Source organism: Rhea pennata, chromosome Z (genome assembly GCF_028389875.1).
Source record: "Rhea pennata isolate bPtePen1 chromosome Z, bPtePen1.pri, whole genome shotgun sequence".
NCBI lineage: Eukaryota > Metazoa > Chordata > Aves > Rheiformes > Rheidae > Rhea > Rhea pennata.
In genome coordinates, this window is record NC_084702.1 from 45,224,985 (window position 1) to 45,240,306 (window position 15,322).

Sequence of the window (15,322 nt, forward strand, 5' to 3'; positions counted from 1 at the left end):
AACTCTAATGGTTCTTCAGTGCTCTAAGCTGACATGAGAGAACACTGCATGCTACACCCAGGAAAAAAGATTGCTTTGGTTTCACGACTAGACCACCCTGTATCAACGAAACTTGAATTAGCTGAAGAAGTAACTATATATTCTCTTAACGCTCATATACTTGAATGTAAGATTTCAATGGAGAGTCATTTTCCTTTCAAAGCATGAATCCTGTGAGGGTCATTCCCCAAAGACTGCTGACATAGATTGTTAATAAAGCCGAAGGTCACTAAAATAGACTTTTCTGATCAAGTTGGTTTTTTTTTAAAAATAGATTTTCATCATTACCTTTTATTCTGCTAATACTACATTTAGATGTTACCTTTTCAGAGCACAAATCAACATCCCTTTTAATTCAGGGAATGCAGTTGTGGAAAAGCACACCTTGCCTTACTTTAAGCAACTTTGTTGTTTTTGTAAAGCACAAGCCCTGTCTGAAGCTCTCAATATTTGCCCAGTTAGAAACTCCTACACCAGAAAAGGCCAGAAAGCCTATTTTGAAAAAATTAAATTTCACTTTCTGGAGGTAAAAGGGTTTCTTATGAAATTATCTAAAGCCTGCAAAAAAAGAACTATTGCTAGCATTAAAACAAAGAAATTTAAGAGTTCCCCTCGCTTTCCCCCAACTATTTTCATTTCTTTCAAGGTGCTTCACCATTCCACATCCCCTATCTGTAATTATTCCAAAATCTATCTGCAGGAAAAAAAAATTACTATACAGCTCAAGAATAAAAAGAGTCTTCTCACATTACTACTGATGATACGTGAAAGAAAATCATCGAGGTGGAAGACAGGACACATCTGTGAAACAGCCTACAACCAATGCTGCACAGCATGAAAATGGATTTGATGATTTTAGCCTGATATGTATAAAACAAGCAATATAGATCAACTTTTGAGCAAGTGGTTTTGCTGGAACAAACAAGTACAGGTCAAATACTCTACAAAGAGTATATATACTATTTAGTTTATTTTCTTCCTCTCAACAAAAAGTAAATGTTTTATAAGGATAACCGAGCATTTCATAAAGCAGGCTAAATAATAGGCCAAAAGAACTCTGTCCCTTTGAAGTGCCAAGATTTTCCCTGGTTACATACCACTCATAGCAATAGTTTCAGGTACTCAGAAAATGTATGGCTTAAGTAATATTAAATAGCTATAGGAAAAAAAATAAAAATTACCCTCTTTTTGAGCTGCTTCTAATTTTCTGCCCTCTAAGCAGAAAGCTTACTTTCACCAGAGGAGAAGAAAAAAGGGAACCAGTTCTTCCCGTTGCATTGTGAAATTCCAGGGAAGAGACAACTTTCCTCTAGCCATTAGGCACAGTTCCCCTCTTCTGGGAGGGAGGGGGGATGTCTTTTTTCCCAGCAGAAGTTATCTTCCCCCACCTAGAATGGGAATGCTTTAGATCTTGCACAAAAAGAATGTCAAAAGTTTTCATGCAGTTAGAAAGGAGAGAAGACTCACTTCACTTGGCGAAGTCTAAAGCCGAGTTTTTAATTCTTTGCGCAATAAGCAAGTACATAATGTCAGCCCAGATACAACTTACAGAAGTTGGCCAACTAATTACACAGCTAAAATGAAACCTGGTGAAAACGTATGGTTACCTTTCTTCATTGCCAGTCTCTAGCTGTGCTACTGACACCGGCCTCTCAATATATCATTTTTAAATCTATCTCGGCTGCTTTTCACCGTTTTGGGACACACAAAAGCGTCACCTAAGAAAAGCAACCAATTTTGGGAGCGTTTTGCCTTAATGAGCTTAACTCAGCGTTTTGAAATTTTGACAAAGCAAAGGAGCTTTCACAACAAGGTTTGGTTTGGCCTGTATTATTCCAGATGACAGAGAGGGATGATAGCATCTAGCAGAGTGCTGAATTTTGTACTGTCAAGGCAGGGAAATTGCCCAACACAATTCCAATTAACTGAAATCACGCCTGCTTTGACCTACATTTTTGTAGCTATATCCAGGCATCAGTTGCTCCTAAAACCAAATTACTTCACAAATTTACTGGAACAACTGAACACATTATCTAAAATAGGAAATGATGTTGTACTAATGCTACGCCTACCCATAAATTCTCCTATACAAAGACCCTAAGGTGCTTTCTTACACTAATGAAGCTGCAGTTCTGCTGGGTGCTATACTCAGTACGGCACTACTTCCAGTTATTTATTTTATAGAGTCGCCAGCATCACTTAAATATAGCGTTGAGAATCAAGTTCCATCATGAAGGGTTTAAAATTCAGGCTCTGATCCTGCAAGATGATCTATGCATGCAAATCCTGCCTGCCTTCAGGAACTCGCTACTGGAGAAAATGAAGCACTTCTTCCTTCATTTCTGTAAGAGATCAGTCAGAAATGTTCTCCTTCAAAACTGGTAAATTCAGACCAAGTTTGCAAGTAGCTTAGAGAATGCTTAAAAGCAATTATTGTTTTCATCCAAAGCTTTCATTTCTTGCCTCTAATTTCTCTTCAAAACCATATTATTTGTTTTATAAGCATCAACTACCATGCTTAAAAATAAGAAAAAAATATGTCCTGTGAAGGAGCTTGGGGTAAGCTGTTCACCTCCCAGACATAAGGATGTTGACTCTGTTCTGAAATAAAGTTTTTCAGGTTAAGTCAGTGACATTTTTCAAACTCAATGCCTAAAGTTACCTCATTTCCACCCATGCTGTGTATTCTACGCTGCTGGCTTCAGTAGGAGCAGCAGGTTTTAGTACTTTTCATAATAAATCCTTCACATTTAGGAGTAATGTCTAAATTCAGGTACTTGTATTTAAAGATACTGGTGTTTAATTTTAAAGAGCTTTGTTTTTCAAAGGGCAAATGACTAAAAGAAAAGCAATTATTTCACTAATTATTTAAAGAAATTGTTGTGACATTTGGTTTTCACAGAGGTAGAACAAATTGCAATATCCTCTTCAGAGCAACCAAGTGGGTTGGTTGCTAAGGCTGCACTCAGAATAGTAGGGTTTTTTTCAAGCTTCTTCCAAATTTATTTTCATCAAATGGTACAGAAATGGTATTTTGGCAATAAAATCATACTAAATGGCACGTTCTACCAGTTTCACACACAAAAAATATTTTGTTAGTTTTCATAAAAAATTAGGTCACAATTGAGCAAAATTTTTATCAAAAGGGTCAGAAATAGATGTACCCTTTTTAAGCAAAAAAATCTTGAAAAACGCTTTAAACTTATTATTTATTTATTATAACTTATTATTTATTATTTAAACTTATTATTACAATGAGGATTTGAAACAGAAATAAAATTAAACCTGAAGTCATTGCATTGGTTGTAGTCCTCTTGCCTATTCAGGGTGGAAAACAAGAAATACTGTTTTCCATTGTTGCTGGTGCAGAAATCTATGAAATGGTTATATTTTTATTCTCTTTTTAAAAATGCTGTTCCTTTAGATTTCTTTGAAACCACACTGCGAATTATAATAAGAAGCAAGACGACAGAGCTCAATGTTTTCCAGCTAATTTTATTCTGCTCAAAGCATTTCTGCTGTCAGTGGGAGTAAAAATTTACTGCCACAGAAAAGCATGGAAAAGTCAAATATGCTCTAAAATGCAACATAACCTATATATAAATGAGACCACACCTGCAAAGGCCTCTCTTGTCCCATTTTTTAAAGCAGAGGTCAAACATCCCTGTCAGATGTCACCAGAAAAAAAACAGGGTGGAAGCAGAATGCTACTTACCACCCCTTTGTTCGGCAAGAAAAAAAGAGAAAAAAAGAAAGGAAGGAAAAAAACTGACTTAGTAAACAGAAATTCTTATACTCAGTGTTCAAGAATAAAGCTAGTTACCCTAGCAACTGCCACATCACATGGGACTCAGTTTGCCTCTGGGCTCCACAGCTTATTACAGAAACTTCCTAGCTTTTGATCTTGAGAAATACTTTACATTTACGCACCGCAAACACATAGACGTACAAGAGCATTAACACCTATGCAAGGAGCATATTTATATTTTCAAGTAATGCTTTATGTACTTTCTACTGTTCCCACCTAGTTGTGAAACCGTATTTCACGGTTGGATGCATGACTTGTTAACTCTGAATTTAAGATTAAATTAGCACTCTCTTGATGCACAGAAAAATAGCACTAATTGAGACCATTAGGGTAATGGAAAAGCAAGAATTCCAAATAAACCGTGGGAGTTAAACATATAGAGCAATCTTTGAGTGCAAGAAGTACATGAGTGCACCACTCAGCCTAAAATAATTTATTTGTAAGTCCTCCCTTTCTCCCCTCCAGTAACTCTAATTACTGTGAGAAATAAAGTTTAAGGTGTAAAACCAGTATTTTTTCCAATACCACTCAACCCCCTCCCAATTAACTTATAAATTGGTTATTAAGTTTACTGTACAGAATACTTCATTTATTTATACAGCAATGCAGCTTTATGGCTCTCTTCTCTATCTCTGCTCAGTAAAGCACAATTTTAAATGTGATATAGATCTTAACTACATGAAACAAAACAGCTTTGAACAAACCTGCTCTTACTGCTCTTCCTTCATCCATTTCTGTATTTATCTTTGTTTTAATTTGCTACAGATGCACTGAAAAGTACTTTGAAATAGGAACCTACATTATCTCACGTTCTATACATAAGTTCAGCAACTTCTTCTCTATACATGCTGTACAGGAGTATGAAGTACCAATACCCTTCATCTAGACATAACCTAATTGCAGCAGCTAATGAAATGAAAAGCAGAGCAATTAAATAACCTGCAAAAAATAATTTATACTTGGCACTAAACTTGAACCATTTATAAAATCTGCTAACCAGTTAATGAGGTACATAGCATGCACAGGACCAACACTGAAATTAAAGGAAACAGTGACAAGCTTAGTTGAAATCCCTAACACTACGTTCACAGAATAAAGAATATGCAATCTAAATACAGATTTGAATAAATATCAAGTATATTTCATTCCAGTTGGCTTTTTATTCAGTGCAAATGCATGCTTCAGTATTAATTCTTTTTTTTTGTCTGTGTGTTAAGGAAAACAACTAAGAGTTATAATTTTATTTCATGACATGTAAAAAAACTCCACTTGTGTAGTTAATATGTACCTTCAGACCAATATTAATGGAAATCCACTAACATGATCTGAGCTTTGCTACACACACAGTTTTTCTGAACTCATCTCAGATTGTTTCCAAATTTTTCCTTCAGTGGTTAGTATCAAACCCAAAGTAGTAGTAAAACAAAAGACAGACCACCTGGCAAAATATGACTTGCTGGAATGGCTTAAAATGGACCCAGCGAACAAACTGGATCTTTTCCCCGCTATTTTGGTGGCTTAAGCGAGTGGCGGTGGAATCCAGCCGGAGGCAGAGGACGGGCAGCCGCGAACCCCTCGTCCCAGTGGGTCTAACAGCGTGAGCGCTACCACCAAGTCAGTGGCAGGGAGATCCGAACAAGAGATTGAGGGGGCAGTGAGCTACGGTTTAGATTCGTGAGACATACTAACAAAAATAAATAGCAAAGTTCTGCTTTTTCCTTCTTCTTCTTTTTTTTTTTTTTTTTTTTTTTTTTGGTAGTTTTGGTAACCTAGAACAGCACTTTTCTGTGCTAAGAAGTTGTTTAAAAAAAAGATTTGGTGAAATATTACACTTAAAAAAAAATTAAGATTCTAATTTTTGCTTATACTTACTCAGCCCACAATTTAAGTTGGCACAGTACACGCTTTGAAGCAATATTTCACTCAAGAAATACACTTTAAAATAAGCCTGCCCCTCTGAGGTAACCAGAACGCGAGTCTGGAAGCAGACGCTACCGGAGGATCAGCCAGAAGGCAGAACGTCACCCCTCAAGCTTCGTCCCGCAGAAGCGGTCTTAACGCAGCCAGGACGGTTCGGTGCCTGGGAGAAGGAAACGCAGGGCCGGCCAGTCAGTTAGCTGCTCCGCAGCAAACGCCTGCCTGCACCCTGCCCCACGCGAGCGATGCACCCAAGAGAAGCATTCAAGCGCGCCGGGCCGCGCTTCGCCCCGTGCCCAGCCCACGGCTGCAGCGCAGGATTGAAACGGCGGCAGACCCCGAACGCAGTCCTGCATCTTGCCAAGAAAACACTGAACTTTGAGACTTGGCACTGCTCTCCGATGAAGTCCTTGCGACCGTTCCAACTTTCCAATTATATAAAAAAGTTTCCGTTTTAATCAAAATAAAACCGGAGATGCCAATTCAAGAAAACATTTTTTAAAAAAAAAATAATCTATGCTTAAATACAGTGACAACAAATAAGAGAGCATAAAGGCACAACAGCTAAGCAAGCTGTATTTCAATCGGAAGTTAAAGATCTGATACAGGTATTGCTGAATTATACATTAAGATCAGGCTGGATACTATAGTGCTCACTCACAGCCTAAAATCTTTCCCTCTGAGAACTGGAAAAAGCCCAAATGTTTTAAAAGCGGTTGTGCCAGACCTGTTCTCAGAGCAATGGCTCTGCAATAGCCAACTCCAGCGATTTCTCACATCTTTATAAAAGCGTTCCCCTTTACTAGAATCACCCAAGTGATTTCTGAAAAAGGTCTTGCTTATTTCTTGGGAAAACAAAAAAATATTATTTTTTCAAAGCTTTACTATAGACTTTGCTCTCAGCTAGGCCTGTAAGGCCCAAGTTTACGCTCAGCAGCCAAGTCACATTCTTATTTCACGGTTAGCTACTGAAAAAAGTATGTTTGTAAAAAAAAAAAAAAAAAAAAAAAACAAACAAACAACAACAAAAAACCCCAGCTCAGAGCTTCCAAATTTGGCTCAGTTTCCAATCTTAACTACTTTTGAACTGATAACAAAACAAGATGAATTGCAGTATAAGAGAGAAAATCTAACTGGGAAAAGAAGAAAAGAATGTAGAAATTCACCTTTCACTGTAAAGTTTTACCTACAATACAGTAAAACCAATATAAACACATTTGCATCTGCAGAAACACCTTGAAAGATAGGCAAGAACTTTACAAACTAAATTATGGCTCTACATTCAACAAGGCTGCTTGCATTGCTTACAATGTTTCACCCAATGTATACAATAATTATTAATTGCAGACTCCAAAATATTTCCTGTACCCTCCTCCATTTTCAGTACTCAGCAGTAAGTACTGAGTAATAAACAAATAAACAAACAAAACTTTAGGGAATTCAAAATAATTTGAGGTGTTAAGCTTGTCATGATGCAAAAGTTACAGAAGGTGGTTTATTTGCTGTTTTCCACCGTAACCTGAAAAGGAGATTTAATCTGACATATTAATAATTACCTATGTTTCTCATCAATTGTTATCATATTATTACTAACACGTGGGAGGGTGAAAACTAGATTTCTCTGTACAAGAGAACTGCCAAAATCTAACTGATTTGGGCCATTTGTTCTTAAAGCCATCTTAAATCCCAGTTTACCTTTGGTTATTAAAAAAAAAAAACCAACAACAAAAAACCCAAGATCGCTTCCAGTTTAAAGCCATCTTAAATCCCAGTTTACTTTTGGTTATTTAAAAAAACAACAACAAAAAACCCAAGATCGCCTCCAGTTTCCCCCACTGCTCCATTGCACATTGCATCTGAAGGGCAGGCTCCAAATCCCAGCAGGCTTCCGAGACCTTCCTCCCTTTCTGAGGTGAACTTCTGTGCTCTGTTTTGCTCTAGGGCCACATGCAATAAAAGCAGGTAACACCCCGATACCCTAAAACTTCCCATTCTGTTGGAAACAATGCTAGACTTCTCTGTTAGAAAAGAATTTGGTGGTGGTGGTGGGGGGGGGGGGATGTCCCCAACATGTTCAATGGTGAAAAACAGCACAAAGAATTCACTGAGCTTCTCTGCCAGGGCCTCATCACCCGAGTACCCCTTTGACACCTTTTTCTCACATAGTCTCACCAATTCCCTAAGTGACTCTTTACTTTTGATGCATTTAAAGAACTTTTAACTATCAGCTCAGATATCCTTAGTAAAGCAATCTTTTTGGCCATCCTACACTGCTTACACATTTGATTAATTCCTAATATATTGGCTGCCTTGCCCCCTTCATACAGACAAGGCTTTTCATTTCTTGAATGTCATCCTTTCCCCCATGATAGACTCCTTCAGCCTCCTAATCAGTCACGCATGGTTTGATTGGATTTTGTTTTCTGTTTGAAATGTGGCAGAGTTTGCCTGGGCAAATAAATTTTTTCTTGATTTTTTTCCAGGTTGCTTGTAAGCTTCTTGCTTTTTGGACTGTCTCATTCTTACATAATTAAATATCTACATGCTGGATTTATCTCACTTGCTCTCTCCTACTACAGTTGTAAACTCAACTGTATTGCAATTCCTACTACAGAAGGCTCCCAGTAATATCTCGTGAGCCAGGTGCTGTGCCATGCTGAGAGCATGCAGAACAGCATTTTCTCTTGCACATGCCAGGAATAGTCGTGTTAGCAAGCAGTCATTCATTGTGTCCAAAAAAAAAAATTCTCTCTACAGTTAACACATTCTTCTTCAGCTGTAGCAACCTTCATTTAGTTACAGTTCATATTAGCAGTGGTCACAGAATTATAAAAAAAAGGTAGCCTTTTCTTGTTTTTCCAACTTCAGGATTAAGTTTGCATTTGATAGTGGGCATTAATCTTTTAGACAGTTTATAGCATCCTAGTGATGTCATCTTATCCGGGTGATTAAGGACAGATTTAGTCTTCCAATCAGACAAAACATTCGGTCTCAACAGAAGCTTTAATCAGAACGATTACTTGTTGTGTTGAAATTGCCCCAGTGAACATAGCATCGCTGACCTTCCCTTTGCAGGATATTTAAGCTTCTCTCAATTGAAGAATCAGGATTACTGGCATTTCACTCCAGATCAAGATTAAAAATGGACTTTCCAGATCAACGATACAAGAAAATTTCTCATTTGGCAAGCAGTGTAAACTGGAATACTGCAGATAACTTGGGGAAGGGGGGATAGGTATATTTAAAGGCTACTTGGGACACATCCTATTGATCCTCTTGTCATTGCCTTCTCCCCCACTGTTAGCCAGATACACAATTATTGCATATTTCACTGGCAGGATTTTTATAAATTAGTATTAAGCACTAAATGATGTCAAACTAAGGTTTCTGCCTTCTTCCCACAGCTCACTCAAAAACAAAAAGCCCCAAGCACGCAAAGAATGATTTCCCCTGTGATAGGAGAGTCTCAGCTAAGAACATTTTTCAAACCTGTAAGCAGAGTAAGAATTTTCTCCCAAAGATTGCTCACTTGAGACTTTCCTGTTGTTCCAAAACCATCTTGTCTTCAGCCAGAAGTTCTAAATTAATCAATGAAGCCTCCACAAAGTAGGAAATGAGGAAACATGCAGCTAGCAGAAAGACTGATATCAGAATAGAGGAATACAGCTTTTTTTTTCCTTAAGTCTAGCTCCTGTGTCATTAAAGCCAAAGGCTGTTCTCCCATTGATTTGAAAGCAAGACTAAACCATAAACGATGGCATGTTCCCTGCTTGTATACTCATTTTAAAGTAACTTTTCGGGGCCAGACAACAAGCTTACTGATAACTGTAATAGCAATCACAATACTGGTAACACCCTGGATTCAATACTACTTTAGAAGTATCAAAATGTTAATAACCACTACCTTTTTCTTAATTCCATCATTTTCTTTCAAAAGAGGTCAGTAGCTGTATAAGCAGCAACACAACTGCTTCTAAGCAGAAAAATGCTTAATATTAGAGAGAAGATTCAGAGAGAATTAAAGCAGAAAGCATACAATTGAAGGTCGTCATCTCATAATTTTATCACAATTTTATGCTTTTTGGCATTTGGTTACAAATGTGATGAAATGTATATTTTAAGAATATAAATAAGAACATAGAAGATCTAAATTTTTTTTAATTAAAAAATATAGTTTTAAGATGACAGGAGAAAAACCAAAAATACCAAGTGTATTACTGAGCTTCTAAAATTGGAATGCAAACAAAAACATTCAAATATAGTAAAAATAAGATTTACTTATCTTTTTTTTATATATTATTTTAATAACAGTTTGAGTTATTCAGGTTTCCTTATACAGTTTCTAACTTAGCTACATAATCAAGAACACCAACTGGCACTTCCTAGACTATGGCATAAAGACGCCAGTGAACCCACTTTTCCTTTGATTTGCTAGTGGCAGTTCAGGTCCCAACACCATTGCTCAAGAACTTAACTCCCCCACTGATTTTAAGGGGGATGGATGCTTGCTTCACCATTAGCACTACTGCCTGTGAGACCTTAGGCCTTCTTCAGAAGCTTAGAGTGAATAAAGAATTTGTTTAAATTTGTAAAATAAGTTTAAGAAGGAATACATTCAGGCCTCTGGATTTCCAATTTTTTTCATCCCACTATAATTTTAAATATTCATAGTGAAAAGTTACCTTCCAATGTAAAGAAAGCATCCTAAAATTCACACCTCTGAGCAGTTATAAATCCTATAATTCACTATGAAAATTCCTCAGCCTTATTTTCCTCTTTTCCTTTCACTGATAGCCATTTAGCCTTTGAAGATATTCTAAAGAGTATTGTCAGACTGATGGAAAAAACTATCAGGTGCTTGTGTGCAATAATTGATCTAGTTGATGAGAACTGAATAATCCAGCCCTCTAACAACTCTTCTGAAATGTTTAATCATGGATTCATTTTTATGAAACATAGCTCTAAAACATGACTAAAACAGAATTTATAGATATCATCTTTTTATAGATCATCTTGTCCCACCTGTATTCCCTGGAGTGATGAATGTTTTTTTTTGTGTGTGCAGTTCTACTTTAAAATCATTAAATCAATGGCACTGCAACCACTTACTTGAAGCTTTGTCTACCAATTTAGCCAATATCAAAATAGGCATTTCTTCCTCTGATACTAAACTTTTTTTTCCAAACACTTCTGAATGAAAACTAATTCTGAAATGATATCAGCTGAACCAGCTGTTCCATTCAGTAATGGCTGATAAAAATTAAAGAGAATTAAATTTTATATAAAATATTAATATAGACAGATAGAAATCTTGCATTGAGTCAGTTGCTTGGAGCAATAGTTGTTCGGATTATCTTCTGATTTTCCTTCATAAATATTGTAAGACATTTGTCCCAATTAAGATCTGAAATGTTGTATCATTTAATTAAGGCAGAAAAATGAATCCTACATCTGCTGCACTCTTCTCCCCACTCTGTATCACTCAGCTAAAAAGTATCTAGGGGCTCTGCCACTAGATATGTTAGTGCACTATGATATTATATCTTCTTCTCTATAGTTTCATCCATTTGCAGACTGTAACTCACACAGTGAAGCTTTACATTGCAATATTTTGGGCCAGAAATAGAACGCTAAAAGCATCTCCATACCTAACACTTTTGTTCAACATTTTTTGAGAGTTTTGAAAAAAATAGGTTAATGCAAAGCTCTACAGCAAAACATGCCCTGCTCAGTTTTTCATAAAGAGTTCAAGCTGTTAATGCTATTTTCAAAGTTCTTGCATATTTTAGCACTCAGGTCTCCACGACCTTCACAGAAATAACAGGTCATCAGCAGCTGAAGCAGGCAGGAGTCTAGCAAAAATGAAATTGGGCAATAATTTTACCACACATCATATTTGATGTTTATGCTGCAATAGAGAAAGAAGTTTGAAGCCTTGTTTTTTTTTAATGAAAATAACAACAAAGTAATTTTACAGTATAAACACTTCTACTTGCTCAGGTAGCTTCCTACATTTGATATGAAATTGCACCAAATGCCTGTTGTCACTATGTAGAGCCGCATGATACCAGAGAAACACTGGGGGATTTGCATTCAGTACCTATTTGAATGTCATATTCAGCTTATTATTTTATCCCTCTAGAACTTTTTCTTCTACGTCTGTAAGTATGCAAGCTTACACACACAGCCTTAAGCTCCTCTTCTCCACCTTCTCTGCAGCCCAGCTCCAATCAGAGCATTTTGCTAAAACGTCCCATCATCCTCTTTAAACCCCCTGAGATATCTAACCAGTGTTTTCCAGACACATTTGAGATCAGCACACTCCTAACCCTCTCTTCCATGTCTTTGCTTCTTTTGACACTGAAACCATACATTATTTCATTCTTCCTACTCTTGCAAGTGCTGCCCCTCTGACATTTTATTGTTTCAGCCTTCCTCCTGATGTATTCTGGTGGATTCTCCTTTCTGCCCTCCCACTCTTTCTTTCCCATAGAAAAAGGGAGCATTGTGCAGAGCTGCCATCTTTGTCCTCCCCCTCTTTTCACTCCAGACTAATTCTTCAATAAGTACCATCAAGCATTTGCAAATTTATACAACTATCTCCTAAAAACAGACCAAACACAATCAGTTAATTTCCTTATCTTTCGTCTTCATTGAAGTCAGCTGATTCTGGATCCCCACCCCCCACCCCAAACAGTCTCCTTTCCTGAGGTCTTCTAATGTGGCCTAGATAATTCTTCTGTAGGGTTGCCTTGATGCCATTCTCTACTGCCAAGCTACTAAAGCTAAGGGTAAATTAAGAAGGATGTAAAACAGACTGAATTTTGAAACATCAGGTGAGCATTCTCCTCATCAACTCATCCCATAAAAATGCCCAAGATAAGAAGGTTCAGGATTTCCACTAATGCAGCAGAAGAAATTAATCTTAACTACTGCCATGCAACTGGACATTCATAAGCAGTCAAATGAAATAACCAAAGGCAATTCCTGATGGGGCAGAGTTATTGAGAATAGTCCTTGCGTTCTGTGTGGGAAAACTAACCCTTTCCTCATCACCTGGAGAAAAGGAAAAATAGCCAAGGAATTGCTGATTGTTATTTTTGGGACACAAGATGGATTTTTATGAATCCGTGATGCATCATAGGTCAGTTACAGGCATCTCATAACTCAATCTACACCTTCTAACCTACTCCTTCGGTTAGGGTCACAGAACAACATCTACAGAAGTATCTCATGGAAGTTACATAAGTATTCCTATACTTATACAGCATACATATATATTTACGTATATATATAAAAATATATATAAATAAAACAACAATACCTAGATTTTACATTATAAGAAATACTTCAGACAACTAGCATTTCCCCCTACTCCTTCCAAATAAGGAAGTTTTCCATATTCTAGTCCTGGATACACAGTTGATTCTGCCCAAGAGCCCTTACGAAGGACAGTTCTTCCCTTATGAGGGAACAATAAGAGAAAAAGCTTCACTGGCAGAATCACTGGGGGGAAAAACATAACCTGTCTGAAGGTTCTCAGGGATCTGGAGAGTTGGAATTAACCTCAGGCTAAAAACCGTGATGTGATACAGACAAAAATCAATGATGCAAACACATTATTAAATGTGTTTTTCTGAGGATCTATCAGATACGTGTTTTTGCCACACTTACAGCGCTCAGTGTAATCACCCATCATGGAAACTGATGACCCAATTAACAGACCAAATCACTTGAAAACCACTCATGCAAATGCTGCCAAGCCCCAAAAATGTCATCAGTAAAACCATACTTCTGAACTGCTCAGATTACATGCAAAGAAATATGCACGTAGTTTTATTTTAAAATGGCTTTTTTTTTTTTAGACATTCTTTAAAGTTATTAGCATTGTAATAACTCTACCTAACTTTTAATCTTAGATCTGTATTTTTCCTAGGGTAGTCCAATTTACTACTCAATTACATTTCTGTATTGTAGCTCCACTTTAAGATTAGTTTAGTCTACCCCTAAGGAACTTTTCTAGTTTTTCGTGTTTATATTCTCACTGAAGCTCATTTTTGCTCATTTCTCTTTACAATATGTACTTCCTTAAAATTAACATTAAAAGTTTACTTTACCCAGACCGACCTTCCAAGCAGGCAGAGTTTAAAGTCTGATCATGTTGCTTATTTTCTGGTTTGGATCCTCTGGTACTACTGAAAGACCTGGAAACAAGAGTGATACTATCCATTAACAACTGTTTGCTCAGAAACTGTTAGCTATGTTATTGATCTTCATATTACTACCAAGACCCCATTGATTCATAAAACTTAACATTAGCTTGTCATTAACCTTAAGACTTTAAAAGCAAAAAAAAAAAAAAAAAAAAAAAGTTTCTTACTAAATAAAAGCCCACTTTGAAAACTACTTAGGTTTTCCCAGATGATACTTCTGTGCTCTGGGTAGCTTTCTCACCATCTCTTCAAAAGCAAGTTCCACAACGTAACACGACCTAGCTTTCCTGAAACTGATCTGTTTTTAAATCAGCTCACATTTCTCCAGATACTGTGGATTTTGGAAGTCTTTTTCATGCAGCTTATGGCCTTTCTGCTCTTTCCTTATAAGCCATCTTAAAAGATTATATTTGCCCTCTTCTATTCTGTATTTGACCACAAAACAAAGTTATTTGTGCTCCAAGCACTGAGCCACTCACTTCTTCCATCCCCAGACAGTAACATTTACATTTTGAGCCATTAATTAATAACTTTTCTGCCAGGGGAAAAAAATAATGTTTAATGAGCTACTTTCAAAACGGTTTTAAGTTTGGCTGTTACATGTTCTGCTATACAGTCTAGTAGCCCCAACCAGCAATTTAACAGTTCCACCAGAGTAAACAGGCTCAGCAAGAGAGATCATCACACAGGAAAACTGATCAAGTATGAGCCAGTACAATGGATGGACACAGAGAAGATAAAGGGAACTGTAAGGTAAAACATGCAATGCATAGGGTTGTAAATACAAGCCATAAACACAGCAGACCAGAAGAAACTACAAACGTATACTTGAAACAAAAAGAAAGAAGCCACGGAAATAAAGAATGGAATTAATGCCTATTAACTTGGGTACATTTCAAAAAAAAAAAAAAAAAAGTCACCTGATTTCACCTAATTTAAGACTTGGCTCAGTATCCCAGCCATTGGTACCTGATCACAAATCTGCTTTGGTGTTAATAGTCTGTCAAACAGCAGATTTGTGTTAGTTGCTTGTGCTGCTTCTACATTAACTCTTCTAATCCTCTGGAAGATACCTAGAAGTCACAAGGAAAGCTAGTTTTCCTCAATGTATTTTTTTTTCAAATGTATTAAGAGAACAGTGAACATGGTATTCATGATATCTACCAAAGAGTTCACTTTGAGAAGCCAGTACTGTTCACATTCACTTTCATTTTAGTAATCTAAAGAACCATCTCACCTTTTGTTTTAATAGAACAGTTTAATGGAAAATATTATAATCAGCAAAAGTAAGACAAGATCAAAAGCCTTCATTTCGCTGAGATTTTGCTTCTTCTAGAGGTAAATA